Raw genomic sequence first — 20,001 nt, 5'->3', positions numbered from 1 at the left:
AATAGCATTAATTACATCTGCTTTGAATCATGTTGGCATCGAAGTCATTATATTTGTTTAACGTTTTATTATTTTACCTATCAGGGAGAAAATGACTACAGAACCAACACTTTGTTTACAACATACAGTTTACAGATTTCTAATAATATATATATATTTTTCATTCTCCTGGTTTCTGTCGGAGAAGGGGCCTAATACACACAGAGACTTGGTAGCCTGACTATACCCTGTCCCAGCTAACTGTGGAGCAAGGCCGCGCATAGCGTCAGAGAAGCGAAGGAAATCTATTGGCCAGAGCGAAGCAGTACACGCTGCTGGGAAGGCAGTCGCTTTACCCCACTCCACGCAATTCCGTTCTTCTTACGTGTTCATTCGTGGAGCTGTCTCGAGTCATTACTTGCGCAGATACTTGTTTTCGTTTGCCTGGTCTACAGTTAGCTGGGACAGAGTATAACGAACAAGTGCGGCGTAAGATACAGCACCTTGCGAATAGCGGCGCGACACTCTCGGGAGCAGAACATTGAAAGTGACGCAGAGTGCAAATACTTGCAAATTGAATTGTTGAACTCTAACTCAAGTTGCTAGCAGCGGAAATCGTACTCATTCATTCAACATGCGAACAGAACACTTCGTGCACATCAAGGCACAGCTTCCTCAGGCAACTTCAGCACAAAGGCTATGACCATCATAGACAAGATCAAATAACAATCAAGTTCCCAAGACCATACAAGCCTACAGTGAAAACAAGAGAGGAGAGTTCCCACTTTGCTTTTCGAGTTAGGCGTTGTCACCTGGGATCGATCTGTTCAGGAAGGCAAAACTTTCCTCTCTACGTTGAGTCTTTGGCTAACTTCGGAATATTTTGCCCTCTATCACCATAATTAATCCATGCTGTCGCATTACGCGTGTGAGATATATGACCTTAAGATAACAGAATCCAACAGTATGTGATAGATTTCTTACAGTGGGATCACAAGCAAAAGAACCTGCGCAGAAGCGTGTGTCGTATGCATCGTACTCGAGCGTGTAGGTAAGGGACAGAGTGAAGCAGGTTTACCCGTAGGCCGAGCTGAAGGAATGGAGGGGAAGATGTGCGAAGGCTTCTGGCAGAAGGTTCCTTTGTTTGTGATCGCTTTATGAAGGCAAATTTGAGGCACAAGAAACCTAGAGCCCTTTCTTGGCAAGGCTCACGAACGAAACAGTGCGTTAGTTAAGGGGACTGGAGGAGCGATAGGATTTACAGAATATCCAGCGCAACTACTTCTACTTTGTCTCAAGAGTCTGTGGAGCAAGCGAACGAAAAATAGTCCCTACGCAAGTAGTGGCTTGAGAGGGTTCGACCAACGAACTCGTGAGACGGGAAGAGATTATAGGGAGGGCACAACACGGCTGCAGCTAGCAGGAGTTTGCAGCATCAACAATCACTGCTTAACTCCATCCATTCGCTTTCTTCCCGTTATGCGCGGCGTTGCTCCCTAGACTCCTTAGGCGTAGTATAGGAAGACGGTTACTGGACCAGAAATAGCGTTGGTCGACGAAGAATTCCTTGCTGGAATCAAGGTATCTGAACTGAAGAAACCGAGAAGAATCTGCACCACGAAGATTACTCCAGCAAACAAGCATCTTTTGTGAAGCATGTCAAATCCTACGTGTCGCCGACGAGAGACCTTGGAAACCCGACACACGAATCGTGGCAGATGCAGCTGTTGCTCAGCCTGCAAGAGACATCCAGGAACTCGGACGGAATAAATGCAGTAATTTATTCAAAGAGTATCTAATACATCAAACAGTGCTGTTCGATAATTTACTTCAGAAAACACTCTTCTCTTCAGTTGTCCTCCTGTGAGAACAAAATCGCGCGGAAAGGGACAGCTCGTCCCCGTAAAACATGATAGAAACTTGATCTCTGTTATGTACGAGGGAAAGTCCGAAAATAAGTCCCCCCAGGGAAATCTTACATCAATGGGGGAAACCAGGCCGTGCTGGAACACAACAGACACCCCAACACCAGTGGGTGAAGTACGACCGCGATCCAACAGATGGCGTGAGCGTAGTGCGTGCAAACAAGGGGAGGTGCCTCTCAGTCGTGGACCGACAGATATGGAGAGAAGGTGCGTGTTAAATTCGTGGTCAAAGGAGGAAGTGAGAGCGGTTGTCCGGTATGAATGGGCACGTGGAGTATCGGGAGCAGAAATTCATAAGCGCCTAGTGGAAGTGTATGGGCCAGAAGTGATGTCGAAACAAATGGTGCGGAGATGGTGTCGCCAATTCAGTGAGGGGCAAGTGCAGGACACACTGCGACCTGGTCGGAGGCGTTCGTCCACTACAGACGAAAACGTCAGGTTGGTCTAAAGCGGACAGGCGTATCACCATTGATGACGTCGCTGAAGAACTGGGAATGGGCCATGCGCGAGCTCACAAGATCATCCACGACATACTTCAGTACAGGAAAGTGTCAGAACGATGGGTGCCCCGTCAACTCACACAAGGACATCTGAACCAGCGCATGGGAGTCAGTTTGGAGCATCTCGTGCCTTATCACCGGAAAGGAAATGAGTTTCTCTTTCGGATTGTGGCGGGGGATGAAACGTGGGTCCACCATAGCACACCCGAATCGAAGACCGCATCAATGCAATGGAAACATCCGTCATCTCCTGTCTGGAAAAAGTTCAAGACAACTCCCTCGGCAGGTAAGGTGCTTCTCACAGTTTTTTTGGACGCCCATGGTGTTTTGTTGCTGGACTTTTTGGAACAAGGAACCATCAACGCTGCACGTTACTGTCGCACCCTGTCCAAATTGAACCAGGCTCTTCGGCGTAGGCGGCCTGGCCTTCTAACATCTGGCGTGCTGTTGTTGGATGACAATGCGAAACCGCACTCAGCGAGGGCTACGCAACACCATCTTGCAACTCTTGGTTGGGAGCGCTTTAACCATCCGCCGTACAATCCCGATCTCGCGCCGGGTGACTTCCATCTGTTTCCGGTTTTGAAGAAGGCTCTCGGAGGAAGGCGCTTTGGAAGCAATGCTGAGGTGACACATTTCGTGCAACACTTCTTCCGTATACAGGACACTCATTTTTTCCAAGAGGGTTTTTTGAAGATTATCAAGCGGTATGACAAATGTCTGAATGTCCGGGGTTTCTATGTGGAAAAATAAAGTAAGTATGCTATTCCTTTTCTCATTTACGTTTTTTGCTTTTCCTTCCCATCTTTGTCCACAGTCGCCAGGGGAAACTTATTTTCGGACTCTCCCTCGTATATTGCTTGCTAAGTAACGAATGACCTCTTTTGTCGGTAAGTGGATGCATGTTGGGAGCTAAGTCCGATTTGTTGCCATGTCTAGAGGAATTGTTAGAAGAAATTTACTTACCACCCTGAAATACGAGTAAATACGAGGGTCACTATTTATATTTTGAGCCTTGGCAACACTGATTGAAGTTAGGCGCCATTTGACGTTTGCACGGAATCGTCTGGCATTATTGACCATAACGTACTTCAAATGTTTTGTCAATAGCTTTATTTGTGTTGTTTATGTTGCCTTGGAGATTGCGCGACAACAATAAAATGGAATGAACTCGTGAGCATTTTCGTGCGATGATTATTTACGATTTTCGACGTGGATTATCAAGACAAGAGTGCATCGATCAACTTACTTACACATTTGGCGATGAAGCCCCATCCTTTGCCACTGTGAAACGCTGGTATAACTAATTTAATCGTGGCCGCCATTCGCTCACCGACGAGATTCGCGAAGGTCGTCCAAAATCAGTTGTTATTCAAGAAAACATTGATGCTGTGCAAAACCTAATACTGCAAGATCGTCATGTGACATACTGTGAGATTGAGGCAACCATAGGCATTAGTTCCACCAGCATATATAAAATATTACATGATCATTTAGCTGTGAGAAAGGTATGTTCTCGTTGGATCCCACAGAATTTGACAAAAACTCAAAAAGACGCTCGCGTCAATTGGTGCAAACAAATGCTCAATAAATACAATCGTGGTGCTTCAAAAGACGTATATACAGGTGACGAATCATGGATATATGCATATGAGCCGGAACGTAAACAGCAGTCGACCGTATGGGTGTTTCAAGATGAACCCAATCCAACAAAAGTTGTTCGCTCTCGAAGCACATCGAAACAAATGGTCGCCTGTTTCTTCGGGAAAACTGGTCATGTGGCAACTGTGCCTTTAGAGGAACGTAGAACGGTCAACTCTGAATGGTACACAACAATTTGTTTGCCAGAGGTCTTCGGTCAAATACGGAAAACAAACAAACGCCGTCGGATCATTCTCCATCAAGACAATGCCAGCTGTCACACATCTCGTCTAACAACCGACTTTATGAACAGTCAAAAAATCGAATTGATGGGTCATCCGCCGTACAGTCCCGATTTGGCACCCAATGACTTCTTCTTGTTCCCGAATGTCAAGACTAAATTGCGTGGACAACGATTTTCGTCGGCGGAAGACGCCGTTGATGCGTTCAAAATCCATATTATGGAGGTGTCTCAAGAAGATTGGAAAAACTGCTTTGACAAATGGTTCGAACGAATGCAAAAGTGTATTGACCATAAAGGAGAATACTTCGAAAAACAATAAAGCAGTTTTCAATGCCAAATTCCTGTTTTTTCATTGTTAGGCTCAAAATATAAATAGTGACCCTCGTATGCTTGCCATAGATGATGCGGCATTAATAACTTTGTTTGCATGTGACATACATCCCAGTTCAAGTCAGTTCTACCAGTAGACGCCGTTTTTGACATATATCGCACCACGAGCCTCACAACAGCAAGAGAGGAAAGACCATTTGAAGGGGTGTAGGCGAGCAAAGGAATGTTCTCCAAAATTTGCTTCAGTTCCTTGGTGTGGATGAGGAAAGAAAGAAATTTTCTTTAAGCGGCAGTCTCCTCGAATCGTTGTATCAACCTGAGCAGATTAAGGGAAGGTCTCTGTGGATACAAACACAGGCAATTATCGTGCTCTCACTGACACCAGACATTCTAATGTTCCTGCACGCTCTAGATGGTGTTGCTTGCATATTCTGGAAAGGTACACTCCGAACGATGGACACAGTCGTGATCGTCCTTGCCATCAGATTCGCTTAGAAGCTTGGATGCGAACGTTTGATGGTGTCAAACGGAAGTAGCAAAAATTTCGAATATCTAGATGCCACGAAAATGGACGAACCTAGGGGTGAGGCAAAGTGCAGTAATACCTCAGCTCTCCATGCCATAAGTGGATGCAACACCACTTTCAGCTAGCGTTGCCCACGAGAGGGGACTTACGTCTCGTGAAAATGCTGTCTAGTCCCAATAATAGTCGCTTATCTCGTCTATTGACCAACACTAAGCTTCGTGGGGAAGGAAGAGAGTTCGGCATGGGTGGCCTGGAACACCTTTAAAGAACTGACACCTACGTTCCAGTTCATGCTAATGGCACCACCTGCTGAGAATACTTTCGATATTTAGAAGGGCGCAACATCGTAACTCAGTATGACAACGATGCCTCAAGAGTTAAAAAAGGAAGAGAAATTGAACATATTTTCTCTACAAGGGATGGTTTACACCAGTAATCAGAACTCTACATTTTAAAAGTAACTTCGCTACAGCTACCATGATTGCGAAAAGAAAAGTTCCTACAAAGCATATTATGATAAATACATTTGTGGGCTTGGTTTCAGTTACATTCCCCTTGTATAATATGAAAACAAGCAAGAGCCAATTGACAAGAGCTAATGTAATTTTCGAATTCAGTACTTACAGTCCAGCTTAGTTCACGAGGTTGCCTCTGTTGCGTCTTTCACTTCTTAGTACGGCATGGGCGAACAAGAAGTCCTGAAGACGGATAACTGGTATCGTTTCTGAAAGTATCTGGATGACGTCTATCCTGATGCCTGTATGCTGATAGTCAGATGAAGGAAAATAAATATCCGAATTCCTGAAGTATAATATGTTGGTACAGGTAGATGTTGGTGGAAAGCCTCACAACGACGTCAACGTCTCTACCACTGTGAGGGCCTCTTTTTTTCAGTTGGAGAGGGACGCAAGGCCGCGTGTACCATAAGGCCTTGCGCCGGAGAACCAACTGCGATCGACTTACAAATTGATCGCATCTGAATATAACAAGATCCACACTTTAGGAGAATCTTGTAACACATATAATATCTCTTCACTTTGAGTCTGCAAAAACTGCAATATATATATATATATATATATATATATATATATATATATATATATATATTCAGGGAATGGACAGATTAATGGAGACACTAGAAAAAGTTATGCAGCAACCCTCTTAAACGGCGTGGGACCACCTTTAGCATTTGGGACAGCTTGGATACGTCGCGGAATCCAGTCGTACAAGCTCTGAATAGTCTTCAGAACCATTCTTCCAGAAGGATATCACGCAGTTGATGTTACGCATCTTCGGTGTACTCTATTCTCTAAAACCGACCACAGTTGAGGTCCGGTGATTGCGCTGTCCAGGAAAGGTGTTGAGGTTCATCTTCATGTTCCGTAAACGAAGACTGAACAGCTCTGACAGTGTGAATAGGCGCATTATCATATTGAAAGATTGCATCCTTGTTGGGGAACATAGATGCACCTGGTCGCCTATAATGTCCACGTAGTTACTGGCCGTAATTTTACTTTGCAGAGGAATGATGGGCCAACAGAATTCCAGGAGATCGCCGCCCAAACCATCACAGATCCGTCTCCATGTCTGACAGTAGGGCGCAGGTAGTCCGGAATACGCCTCTTTAGACTTACGCCGCACGTACATACGCCCTGTTGTCGGAAACAACCAGAAAGATAACTCGTATGACCATGTTACCTTTTCCCAGTCACTACAGGTCCATTTTTCGTGCTCATTGCACCACATTTATTGTGCACTGGGGTTGGTAACGGTACTCAGAAATTTAGGAAGAGCAGTCCTACCCCTAATGTTGAGTTTTTAAAGCTTCCGTTGGACTTTATGTGGAAACAGGATCTGACAGATGTTCATTGAGTCCTGCTGTCACTTTTTACATTTGTAGTTCTAGGGTTCTTTGTGATAATCATCTTTAATCCTCGGCGATCCCTGTCACCTAGGGTTAGCTTTCGTCCACTATTTATTTCGCTGATGTCTTGCCACGATTTAAGTATGCCGCCATAACCAACATTGGAAATTCGACAGATCTTCCATTTGATAGCTTTACCCTGGAGTCGTTGCACGCGGAAGTTCGTACTGCACTGATTCAAGCGCCTGAATCAGTGCATCAGGCACTGTGCAATGGGTAAACATGGTGATAACAAATGCCCATCGCAATGCAATCAAATTCTGTTCACCCCCTGAATATGTCTATCTAAATTCATAAAGCACAATAAAATGCCTCAACCTAAGCTACAAGCCTAAGACGTTAGTTTGCAGACCAAAAATGAAGAACTGTACAAGTATAATTAAGCATCACCACAAATTCAGGTATCGCTAAGTAATACAACCTCTTTGCAGGATATTTTTTCCCGTTTGTTCCTGAAAATGGAAATAAAGTTAATTTTAGCAGCTATGTAGAAATCTAACCGTTAAAACGCAACTGCTACAGCCAGTGGCGGCGATTAGGGGGCAGTTGCCCTTCCCCCAACTTTGCCACTTCTTGTTCCCGCAGTATGGCCTCTCACTGCTAAGCCGTTTCTACAAAGAGAATAAACTGTCTCCTCTCCGTTTTGGCACCCAATTGCCGCTACGGGCTGCAACCAACATATGGTACTCAGCTTAATGGTTCAAGTTTTCACAATAAACAATACATACACATACACACAGACGTACGCAGGAGGGAGCTGATGGGGCTGCAGCCCACTCCGAAATTTTGAGAAAATCAATATTTTTCCAAAGCAGTAAAAACTCTGTTAAAAACCAAAATGGTAAATGCAAACCTTCTTAAATGACCTCCGATTACCACTTTTTGTCTTTGAACAACTTTTGAAACAAAGTTTATAGTAAATGGTAATTATGAAATATGTTATGGCCTATCGTCCGTGCTCCGCAGAACGCAGCTATTTAGTACCAACTTTCAGAATTCCAGTCCCTCCCGAAAAAAAAATCCAAAATCCTGCGTACGTGCAAAATTCAGAAAAACGCCATAGAGTAAGATATGAATATATCATTCAATTGTTCCTACTTTTGTGGTGCTGCAGTCATTGCGTGCTGTGAATCTAAGTGAAGGCACAGGTGTTTGTAGTTTTAATTTGTGCAACTTTGAAATAAGCACAACCATTGGCGTGAAGAGTATTAGTAAGTGAAGAACTCTAATCTGTCTCTTCACCCCCCCCCTTTTCTGGTGAGTTCTGAAAGAATGTGAACCAAAGAAAACCTTTTAGACTACATTATGACACTACAAATCGGTCAGTATAACTTTAAATAAGACGATGCTCTCTAAAACTATAGGACTTTCCCAAAAATCTTGTAGATGAGCTGATGAATGATGCAGTATTTCAGAGTTAATTGATGAAGTAGATTCCTCGAGACTCCGTCGTACGTTGATACTATCATCACTGGAGGACCTCTGATCCGTCATATTTTCATATCTCTTGGCGTTTGGATCTGAACGCAGAAACAGTATCTCCGGATAAACAGTATAGGAAGAATGCTCGGTTGCAAATCCGAGTCCCTCGTCTCGCCGAAGCAAGAGAGTCAGTTTCTGCCTACCCATTCGTCCTTCATCGTATTCCAGAGCTACTCGTAATAGGTAGATTCCTGAAGTGCGTAGATTCCTGGATCCAGGGGTAAGTCCTATAGTTTTTTTTACATGCAATTTGAATCACGTTCCTTTTCCCGGGATCGAAGTCAGAACCGTTGCCTAAAATGCCACAACTGCAACCACAAATAAATCATGAAATCCTCAAGCTCTACTCATGTCTAGTAATCAATATGAAACAGAAGAGTTCGAAAATATGAAAGGTCTAGACACTCTAAGCAACCACTGTATGCTATTTCATGCTGTGTTTGGTACCTCTAGATTAATCTCGAGGATGAGAATGTGTAATTAACTGATACAAATTATTGAGAGGGCAGAGATCTGGATTCAAGGACCAGTGTTTTCGCAGACCGCAAATGCTATCAACCAAAAAAACTAGCGAAGAATGCGTTAAGAAATATTTGAAAAACAAAACTAACATTTAATTATGCGTTTAAGAACCATTTCATACTTATTAACGATACTTAAGAGGATGAAAATCTTATTTATTGACAACAAACCTAATGGAACAGAAATATTAACCGTTATCAACATATTCTAATTCATATATACTACCTCTATATGCCATATACTATTTTGCAGCGGTAACAGACATCGGATTGGAAATCGTTTGATGTAGATCTTTGATTCTCTGTAAAGAAATACTACATGCTATAATATTACCTTAAAGATAGAACCCCTTCCTTAAAAACGTTGTGAAGAGTCGCAATTTGGTGTAGTTTCGTAGTTACTGCTATAGCTTTCAACAATGTACATCATCATTTTTTGTATTGTTGAATATTTTCAGCATTGCTGTACAGCAAAGTCTGATATATATCGTTGCAAATTATAGAGTAACCGGCTACAATAACGCCACCCTTTTCACTTTTTCTTAAAAAAAGCACATTTAATAGAAGAGAAAAAAATAATGCTACATACTTTTAGTAGCTGTACATCTCATGATTATACAGGATATAACTACAGGATGTCCCACGAACGGCGCAACTGGGAATTAAGAGTGGCGTTACTTTGTAACCGAAACCTATACATACATAAGTCATACACCAAATGTTAGCCCTGTCCAAGTAGATATTTTTAAACATAGAAACAACAAACGGGGTGCAGTGTTGTTCATGCAGTGTTGCCAAATGTAAGTGAAAGTGTAAATTTATTTTTCCACAAAGCATGGAAAATTGCATGTCAAACATTCGTACGGAAATTTGGACGTCAATTTCCACCTTGGGTAGGTGGACTATTTCGCCATGTATAGTTCAGAGAAGAAAACCGATCGTTTTCGAGTATAGCCCATCCTGAAATGCCTCGTAAAGGCGTACCGGTCCAAATGGGTGTTTTAAAAAAAGTATGAGGTACAGTGGCAACACTGTTGATGTTTGAAGGCAACAAAAGGTGTGTTTAGTGATGGTCTATGACATGGAAATACTGGAAACAGGAAAAAAATAAAATGAAAATTATGGTGAAAAAAGTGTTACTTACCTACTCCTGGCAACCATGCAATGCGATAAGAGCGCCCACCGAACGAGAACAAAAGAATCAGTTAGTTGTGTACTCAGAACTGTTTGAGCCGTGCATTTCGCATTGTTCGTAGGGGAAGATTGTTCTGTGAAATGAAGTACTCTTTGGAAGGGTGTTCATTGTGGAACATTATTTTTGTTCAAAATCGTACGCTAGTGTAAAATCTGTGTTTCGCGAGAAATATCCGAATAACAGTGTTCCAGAAAATTCGACGATATATCGACTTGTTTCCAGATTTCGTGAAACAGGATCAGTTAATGACAAACCCTACCACAGACAACCACCAGTTTTGACACAAGGTGTGCTGCAGGATGTGGAGCAGAGAATATCACAATCTCCCAGGAAATCTGTTCGTAAACTTGCTGCACAGTCAGGTGTATCAAAAACAACAACTCACCGAGCGTTAAAACAATTACACGTACGTGCATATAAGTTACAGGCTGTGCAAGAACTGAAGGAAGCAGACAAAGGTGCACGTGTAAGATACTGCCAGTGGTTTAGAAATTTTATTAGAGACAATGGTGTGAATATTTTGGATAAGGTTTTTCTCACGGATGAAGCATGGTTCCACTTAAATGGATATGTCAACAGTCAAAATTCTCGACACTGGTCAAATAACAATCCCCATTTGTTACATGAACAATCACTTCATCCACGAAAGATCGGTGTGTGATGCGCGATTTCGCGGAGAAAAATAATCGGTCCATTCTTTTTCAACACAACAGTTGACGGAATAGTAGTAGTAGGTAAATACGATAACGTCAATCGCTATTTAATATTCGCAATTTAATTTGCACGTACTTATAACTAATTTGCACGGGTTTTAATTAATTTGCACGTACTTAGAATTCATTTGCAAGTACTTAGAATACTTTACATATATGTATTTGCATGTTTATAACTTTTTATGAATATATAATTATTTATTTTATGAAAATATGTATATAGAAGGTAATTAGAGGTACTAAACGCTATGCATATGGTTTTATATTCATTACTGCAAAGTATGTAATGTATAAAATGTTAATATTAATGTTTATAATATTGAAAATAAGTTTTCTATGGTTTATGAACCGCTATGAACGCTGGTAATGGTACGAAAGAAGACGGTCCCGGTACTCGAACCCGCGATATGTAATGTTATTAATTAGTACTATGTAATACTGTTATATGGCATGTAATATATTGAGCGGAGACGAACTATGTATAACGTGTGAGCTGATTCTGATGCCAGACAGAGAGAATGAATTAATATTCCGCGCAGGTAGAGGAGAAAGGAATTTGGGGAGTGTGCGTTCAAGGTCAAATGACGTCACAACGTCAGAACAAAGAAGGAACCTGATTCACCAATCAGAGAACGCGTCGGTAGATTTTCAGAACCGGTTTTTCCAAGGTTAACCAGTACGCAATAACAGGGGAAAGCTATGCAATACTGTAGAGTAGAGGAGGGATTGATCCAGACAACAAAGGATGTCTGGAAATGCGCAGCAATGGTCAAATCTCTGAAACTATGCGTCGCTTGTAGAACTGGTTTCCGCCGCCAATTAATATTCCGCTCAGGGTTGCCCCAACGCACAGGCCGCTTTAGCGCAGGTTTTTTTTATCTGTACTAGGAAGAAGGGAGAGCTATCAGGGACTGGGCCTACAGTTTTCACTATTTGCTTTTATCACGGGGTATCGAACCTAGGACCCTTTGATTATTGATTTATATAGTAAATGTATGTTACTGTGTGCTATTTAACATAATATTGAATTTATTTTTACCAAACTTTGACTTTATGTCAAATCTTTTACAACTTTATGTTAATTTTTTACAAAAATAACACTATTTGTACTATTCAAGCAACATTTTTTATTAAATTTTGGACTCACAAAAACATTTTTCAACTTTTAACTTATTATTTTACAACTTTATGTTAATTTTTTACCAAAATAACACTATTTGTACTATTCAGGCAACATTTTTTATTAAATTTTGGACTCACAAAGACATTTTTTACAAAACTTTGACTTTATGTCAAATCTTTTACAACTTTATGTTAATTTTTTACCAAAATAACACTATTTGTACTATTCAAGCAACATTTTTTATTAAATTTTGGACTCACAAAAACATTTTTCAATTTTTAACTTATTATTTTACAACTTTATGTTAATTTTTTACCAAAATAACACTATTTGTACTATTCAGGCAACATTTTTTATTAAATTTTGGACTCGCTAAGACATTTTTCAACTTTTAACTTATTATTTTACAACTTTATGTTAATTTTTTACCAAAATAACACTATTTATACTATTCAGGCAACATTTTTTATTAAATTTTGGACTCACAAAGATATTTTTACAACTTTTTAACTTATTATTTTACAATTTTATACCTATTTTTAACCTAAATAACGCTATTTATACTATTCAGGAAAGATTTTTAGTTATATTTTCGACACACAAAGTGTGTGTTCTCAACTTTTATCTGTTTATTTCACAAGTTTAGGCTTATTTTTGCCAAAATAACACAATTCAATCTGTTCAGGAAAGACTTTTAGTTACATTTTCGACACACTAAGTGTTTGTTCTCAACTTCTATCTGTTTATTAGGCTTATTATTACTCAAATAACACAATTTCAGCTGTTCAGGCAACATTTTTTATTAAATTTTGGACTCACAAAGATATTTTTACAATTTTTTAATTTATTATTTTAAAATTTTATATCTTTTTTTACCTAAATAACACTATTTATACTATTCAGGAAAGAGTTTTAGGTATATTTTCGACACACAAAGTGTGTGTTCTCAACTTTTATCTGTTTATTTCACAAGTTTAATCTAATATTTACTCAAATAACACGATTTGAACGTGTTTTTTATTACATTTTGGACACACACACACACTTACATACTTACACAGACACACACACACACACACACACACACACACTTACATACTTACACAGACACACACACACACACACATACACATACACACACACACACACACACACCCATACGTGCATATGCTACCTTGTGGGGACTCTGTTAGTGCACATACACTGTGGGGACCGGGGGAAATCACAGTCGTAGTCTGATGTGTTTGTTGAAATTATGTGACAAATAACACAGTAAAACTATAAACTCCTGAAAATTAAAAGTAACCTACATTGTGAGCAAATTTTACAAGAAAAACGTTTCCTATCCTTGTGGGGACACCAGTCCCCACAAGGCCTGTGAAATCAGGTGGCCTCGGGTCCCCACAAGGTCCATTACTTTCATGAAAATTTGCACATACACTCCATACACACGATTGATTCTGAACAGACGCTGTGGGGACCGATGTGTAAATAAGTTTGAAAATGCTACCCTGTTGGTACTTGACAATAAAAGAGAGGAAATACTTTTAGTCTCTGTCGATTTTTGCAGTTTTTGTCGTTTATGATATTTTTCATAAACAAAATCGTAAATACTTGTCCTGCAGAGAATAAATCACTGGAAAAGAGAAACAGTTGTTACATGAAATAGGAGACATCTGACGGTGGATGTAATTAAATGACTGACAAATAAAGTTAGCAAATTAATTATACTAACGAGTGTTGTGCTATTTTGGGTAGAAATGCAAACTTCTGTGTTTTAACATGAAGACAAAAAGTAAAAAGCTACATAGCACACGTATTATAAATAATAATGATGATGATAATAATAATAATAATAATAATAATGATAATAATACCACCACCATGTGATATGATGTGGAAATTTTGCAGAGGGTTATAGGACTTGAAATTGATTCAATAAAGTTCCGAGTTCGATTATTTTCTTCCAGTGTCCCTTCACCAATTTTATCTAATCGTCACGATTAACCCAAAAAGCCCGAAAGAAACGATGCAAAATGTGATATATGCAAAGTATCTTTCATTGTTCTCACAAACTATTTGTGTTTAATTTATATACATTTCGAATCATGCTTTGCTTTAAGTTAAATGTTAATTTGTATCTAAATTCAATTAAACATTACAATGCTGACCAAGGCATGAAACAAGGCTCAACAGTGTTACTAAATTAAATTAGTTAATAATTTAAAAAGTGCTTTTACAAGGGATATAACTTCTGATGGAAAATCGACTAGTGTCCCTACAACGTTGTTATCTTCCATTGAAGAAATATATAGTGCGCTCAAGGGTAGAAATTTTCCAAGCGGAAGCGGGAGGGGTGTATCATGGGCAAAGTCAATATATTTTTCAAGGAAGCTAAAATGTAATTTACACGCCATGAAAATACTAACAGTAACTGTTATTATTATTATTGATTTATGTACATTTCTAATTTATGATAATATATTATTATTTTATGCATTATTTACACAAATTCAATCAATTTACTTTATGTGCTCGGATGCTTTGAAATAACGAAGTCATGGCTTCAATTCGCGATAGAAATTCGATATACGTTTAAGAAACTTTTCGCTTTTTGTTGTTGAAGTGTATTATGTGCTCACAAGGTATATTACTGCCGATCCAAAGCGAGTAGTGTCCCCACAAGGATGATATCTTCTGTTGAAGAAGTGTTTGATGTTCTCACAAGGTTTATTACTTCTGATGCAAAGTGGGTAGTGTCCCCACAAGGTTGTTATCCTCTGTTGAAGAAGTGTATGATGTCCTCACAAGGCTTATTACTTCCGATAAAAAGCGAGTAGCGTCCCCACAAGGTTACTATCTTCTGTTGAAGAAATGTATGATGTCCTCACAAGGCTTATTACTTCTGATGCAAAGTGAGTAGTGTCCCCACAAGGTTACTATCTTTTGTTGAAGAAGAGTATGATGTCCCCGCAAAGTTTATTACTTACGATGCAAAGTGAGTAGTGTCCCCACAAGGTTACTATCTTCTGTTGAAGAAGTGTATGATGTCCCCACAAGGTTTATTACTTCTGATGCAAAGTGAGTAGTGTCCCCACAAGGCTACTATATTCTGTTGATGAAGTGTATGATGTCCTCACAAGGCTTATTACTTCTGATGCAAAGTGAGTAGTGTCCCCACAAGGTTACTATCTTCTGATGAAAAAGTGTATGATGTCCTCACAAGGCTTATTACTTCTGATGCAAAGTGAGTAGTGTCCCCACAATGTTACCATATTCTGTTGAAGAAGTGTGTGTTGTCCCCACAAGGCTTATTACTTCTGGTGCACAAGTGAGTAGTGTCCCCACAAGGTTACTATATTCTGTTGAAGAAGTGTATGATGTCCTCACAAGGCTTATTACTTCTGGTGCACAAGTGATTAGCGTCCTCACAATGTTGTTATCTTATGTTGAGGAAGTGTATGATGTCCTCAAAAAGTACAGGGGGGGGGGGCTTAAAAATTTTCGAAGGAAGGAGGGGCGACATAAAACATGGGTAAAATCAATATTTCAGTCAAGGAAGCTACAAGTTAGATAAAACTAAATTAATGCTTACTGGAAGAAAGCAATGCTTCGTTTCTTTTCCTTATGCCTCAGGCCTCCCCGATGGCGCAGTGGTAGCGTGCTGGGGTGCTGGGTTCGATACCCGGTGGAGGCACATAGTGGTTCGGATCCTACTTTAAACTGTAGGTCCAGTCCAAATTTGCTTTACTATGCATAAAGTGGACTTAAAACACCAACTCAATCAACCAATCAATCAACACTACGTCAGTGTTATATCTAAGTAGAAGGCAACTGTGAATTCTTTATGGCGGGGAAACAAATATGTTTTTTTTTTCTCGCTTTGGAAGATTCCTTCCACTGCAACTGCTTACTCATGATATCCCATTAACTGTAAACATGTTGAAGGGAAAGAACGGCGCCACATTTCATGGAGGAAGAAGAAGGAAGTGCAGTCACAGTGAATGATCCAGTGGGTAAAGCAGGCAGGTCATAATGATTTTTTTATTTTAATGCAAGTGTCATTTTTCTCTTCGGTGGGTCCTTTCGGCGGTACCAACGTTCAAAAGAGTCCGTTTTTATTACATTGCTCTCTGTGATAAAACCACGCGTGCTAGGGGTGCAAGGAACACATATTGAGCCTAAAGTAACGTCATCAAAACACGAAGCCTTCGGTTGACAGAACCGACATTTCAACTGATTCAAGTACTGATCGACGATATATCGTCCAGACGATATATCGCGATATTGAGGAACTATCGTCCAGGCGATATTAACTAGACGTTATATCGTCACGTTATTTTTGCGAAATATATTGTAGAGAGGGAGACGATATATCACCCATATCACGATACGGAAATAATATCGTATCGTCTGCGACGATATTTTCTTGACGATATATCTCGATATCAAAATTCCGATATTGAACATCCCTAGATTCAAGTCCAATTTATGCACAGATGTTAATCAGCCCGCCTCTGCATCGGATACGATATTTGTTTATTAAAGTTTACGTATTCTGGTTATTTCACGTCAGGAACATGGTGATTGAACAAACACAATGACGAGGATTCGAACCTGGGACCTCTGACATACTACCAATCGCAACGGAAAGCAGACCAGTTTGCGGGATTCAGAAGTCCTGTCCCGGGAAACTTCGGGAAATGATTTCCTTACTTTCGGGATTTCCGATAGGTCAGGAATTTAAAATGATCGCGAAATAAGAATTCTGGATATACTTAATTATCGGAAGGGAAATCTTCTAGAAATGGCATCAAAATACCGAAAATAATTTCTTTGGGGACAAAATGTGCGTGGAACTCAATAATTTCAGGAGTGTTCGGAAATTCTGAACATTACCCATCCATAAAATTTTCTAAACTAGTGGGGAAATACGTGAAATTTTCTGTCCTGAAGATCGGAATAGTTTTATAAACCGTATCGATCCCGTCCCGGACCCATAAACTCCGATCACTCACACCCATAAAGTCAAAAAAACAGTTTTTTAAGTCCACTTTATGCACAGTAAGACTAATCGGGACTGGACCTAAAGTTTAAAGTAGGATCCGAACTACTATGTACCTCCACCGGGTATCGAACCCAGCACCCCTTGAATACAAGGCGGCGACGCTACCACTGCGCCATCGGGGAGGTCTGAGGCATTAGGAAAATAAAGGAAACATTGCTTTCTTCCAGTAAGCATTAATTTAGTTTTATCTAACTTGTAGACCTATTTCATTTGATGATTTTTGGTCTTTCCATTAATTTTCAGTGAACGAAAATATTCTCTAAATAATTTGAAAAATGTAAATAGTTTGGTCGTCTTCTGTGGCAGAGAAGTAAGTGTAGCGCCAGAATTCCTGAATGAATTCGAATCTTTGTCAAAGCATAATGTGTTTTTGTCTTTCCATCTATTTCACAATTTTATCCTTGTCGTCGCGATTAGCTAAATTGGCAGAAAAGCGACGTAAGAATACAGATGGAATTAGTTTGATATGTTCTCAAACACCACATTTGCAAGGGTCATTCAGGGTTAACCGACCAAGACTACAAGTCCTACAAGGACAAAACTACGTGAGTTTTTTAAAGGAATCTCCCTGAGCATACAGGCATAGCTGCTATCAATGTGTCAGTTCTGTGAGTTATTTGGCGTTGAAGAAAAAAGACTGCTGTCATAGCCACCGCAGGATATCTTGATTTTTTTTGTCAGTGCTTCATCTCTCTAAAATTTCTTCTCTCTCATATTATCTTTAAGTGGCTCAAATAAATCTGATATTCACTAAGAGCTAAGCCCGGAGTGTAAGAACATGAAGCAAAACCCTTTCGGAGAGTTATTGCTGTTAAATTGACCATGTCGGGAAATTATGGTGAAGGATAACATTTGCAGACAACATCAACGTCTTATTTATACAAATGTCATTATACGGCACCCTTCATCAATGTGCAGGAAAACTTGGCATAAATCATGACCCTTTCCCCAAAAATTTAAGTAAAGAGCACCTTGCATGTCCCAGTCGGACAAATGTGTCCACGCTGTTTATTCGTGAGCAACTATCGTTCTTCGACAAGCTGTTGAGATCATTCGTACACTCTGGCCCATTCTCCGGCAGTTTTATCGTTCTCCTATTTATCATTGCACATTACACTATACCGAAAGTCACTGGTAGATGAATTTGCTTAGTTTGATTGATTGATTTGTTTTAAGTCCGCTTTATGAACAGAAAGGCTAATCGGGACTGGAGCTACAGTTTTATGTGGGTTCCGAACCACTGTGCCATGTGCCTTCACCGGATATCGAACCCGGGACTTGATTACGAGACGACAACGTTACCACCGGGGAGGCCCTGAATTTGCTTAGTGTCTCGTACAGTCGCTAACTAGTCAACCGACCATCCCTGACAAAAACGCGGCGCAGAAAATGGAAAAACTGTAGCAGAGGGAAGTTTATAATCGCATAACGTTGATCCCCGTAACTAGCAACAGTCACCTGAAAAAAGAATCATCTGAAGCGTCGCCACGAGTACTGTTGGCTAAATGTAAGATGTTAGGGAGGAGAGCTCTCGTTTTATGACAACTGTAGAGGAAATTGCAATTTAGTCGCATACGTCCTTCGATATTTTCTTCTTATGCCACAGTAATGATATCCCCCAGTTAAGAAAATTCTATCAAAGCATCCACGACAAGGATAATTTGCATAGACATTCCTTCACCTACCGCATTTTCTCTAAATTGATCCATACAACTACAAGCATCCCCATATCTTTTCTCAAACTGGGCAAGGATTTTCACTTCGAGCACTTGGGGACAGGGTAATATTTCATATCATAAAAAATTACCGTGACATTTTATTATTATTATCATTATTGTTGTCCTTGTTTTACAAATCATAACATTTAAATTGAATTGAAAATACCGTGGCGTTGTTGCTAAGTTCAGACTTGAGTCCTCTATTTAAATAGAAACTGGATTCGACTTGCTTCCTTTCCATAAACTTTAACATTTATTTTAGGAACAGTTCAGTGTCTTTTTATATTTTTTTCACGATGTGTATATCAGAGAATAGGGTCAACCCGATGGCGTAGTGGTAATGGCGTGGCCTTGTAATGAAGGGGTTCCGAGTTCGGTAGTCGGCGGAGGCAACCAAAATTTCGGATCCCACTTAAAACTGTCGGTCAAGTCCCGATTAGCCTATCTGTGCATAAAGTGGACTTAAAAACAAAAACTCAAATATCAGAGACCACTAAGTCTGATATCTTTCAAGACACACCTTGCCCATGTTTTCACGCAACAATTTCACTATTCAAATGATATTAGGTGTTCCCAGACATCTCAGGTAGGTCAAGTGCTTCACTGCCCCTCCCCCCTTTCCCAATATGAGCGCGAGTGCTTACATCCTACAAATTTTGGAATAAGGAAAGAAATGAAAGCTAATTTAAAAATAACATGGGTTATATTTAAAGATTCGTATTTTGCATTTCTGATTTTAACAAAAGTTTTAGCATATTTAAGAATATTTCAGTCAGAGGCGCAACCACGAATTTTTGTTTGGGGGGCAACCACTAGGATGAACGAATCAATAATAAAAACAACACGATTGTAATTAGTATTACTATTTTTATTATTAATAATAGTAGTAGTACCAAACATTATTATTCACGCAGTAAGGGGGGGGGTTAGAAGTCGGTGCCCAAGCAATAGTGTTGGATCAAACTATTTGAAATATTTTTTCAACACTTTCATTTTCATTAGCTAGTAATGAAAAATAAGTACACAAACTGAATTTTTGAACGACAGAGAATGCATAACGAATATAATTATTATGGCGAGCGAAGTGAGCAAGAAAATTTTTAGAACCAAAA

Source organism: Lepisma saccharinum, chromosome 20 (genome assembly GCF_977018435.1).
Source record: "Lepisma saccharinum chromosome 20, izLepSacc3.1, whole genome shotgun sequence".
Lineage (NCBI taxonomy): Eukaryota > Metazoa > Arthropoda > Insecta > Zygentoma > Lepismatidae > Lepisma > Lepisma saccharinum.
Note: the sequence above shows the minus strand (reverse complement) of the source record.